We start from the raw sequence: 1,785 nt of genomic DNA on the forward strand, positions 1-1,785 counted from the left end.
CACACACACACACACACACACACACACACACACACACACACACACACACACACGTATAATACCGAAACGATACCTCGAATACGTCGTTTTTGAATATGTCATTAAACAGGAAATGAACTTCCTCTTCATGTCCGAAAATTTTACTTAGCAGTGTAAACTGTTGCTGTTGCTGTTTGACTATTGCTGGTGTTGTTGTTGTTGTTGTTATTGCTACTGTTGTTATAGTTCTAGCTGTCGTCATCGTTTTCAACCCCAAGTCTGTCTTGGTCGAGCAGATAGTCCAATGATCGAAACCGTTCCAGCCATGACTATACCATATTACTGTTTTTCTTTATGTGAATAGAATTCACTGAACTAAATTTTCTAATATGTTCTTCGTTTTCTAAAACGGTAGGAGCGTATGATTTGAAAGAGATTTGGCTGTTATTTTAGTTGGTTGAATGATTTCATAAAAATTTGTTATTGGTTGTTGTTGCTTAATCTACGATCAAAAGCATGTCAAAGCTGGCTGTTGTCTTTATTTCTCTTCTTTCTTTTTGTCATTATGTGTTTAGAACTAAATCATATCACGATCTGTGCACAGATCAGTAACAGCAGGTATAAAATAAAATCTTAGTAAAGGGTCAGCTTTAGTAAAACAGGATACGATGGCGTAATTGACAGATAAAGAGAAATTTGTTGATTAACTGGTCTATGAAAAGCGACAAACAGAGAAACAATTCTAAAAACAGCAGGGTATGATTACGCAATCGAAAATCACGTGACAGAACAACCATTGAATCAACCAATGAAGAGCAGTTAGAAGACAATGATAAAACAAACATGGATTTTTTTAAAAAGAAATAAAATTATTACCTAGATATAATAGCGAAGTCAACCAACGAAAACAGAACAACCTACAAATAGTCAACTAAAGGACGGCAGTCGTAGGGAAGTCCCTAATAGGTTATTTTAAGGAACTAGCTAATGCAAACGACAGCTATATATAAATGAATGAATCCCCTCCGGTGTATATAAAAATATTCTTTTTTAAGAATAAAATATTCTTTTTTAGATAGTTTGTCTGATGATCGCAGTGACGAGAAACTGAAGCCTCAAGAAAAAGAACAATATACACTACATTTTGTATTGGAATCCCCTTCTTCCTTAGTTGACAAATTATACCATTTGAATGTGTATGAAACACAGAAAGAGAGACAGACAGATAGAGACAGACAGGCACAAAGAGACAGAGAGAGGGAGAATTTTATCAAAACAAGATATGATGACGTAACCGACAGAGAAAGATAAAAGCTATATCAAATAAATAATTTTAGAAAACAAAGTTTGATGATGTAATCGATAAGGACGTGTAGAGAAACCATTGAAGGAGCCAATGAAAACTAATGCGAATTTTGGTATAAACAATTTATTTATTAATAAATCATGACGCGTACGGAGGGCAGTGAAAAATCAAAACAACGATGTTTCTTTTATTTTTTTATTGATTACTTGTTTCGGTCATTAAACTGCAGCCATGCTGGAGCACCACCTTAAAGAATTTTTAGTCGAATGAATCGACCCCAGTACTTCTCTTATTTTCCAGCCTGTTACTTATTCCATCAGTGTCTTGCCGAACTGCTAAATTATGGGGAACGTAACCACATCAACACCGCTTCCCAGCGGTAGTGGAGGACGAACACAGATACAAAGACACACATACATGCACACACACACACTCATACATACACATTATATATATATATATATGTGTGTGTGTGTGTGTGTGTGTGTGTGTGTGTGTGT

This window comes from Octopus bimaculoides, chromosome 23 (genome assembly GCF_001194135.2).
Source record: "Octopus bimaculoides isolate UCB-OBI-ISO-001 chromosome 23, ASM119413v2, whole genome shotgun sequence".
Taxonomy (NCBI): domain Eukaryota; kingdom Metazoa; phylum Mollusca; class Cephalopoda; order Octopoda; family Octopodidae; genus Octopus; species Octopus bimaculoides.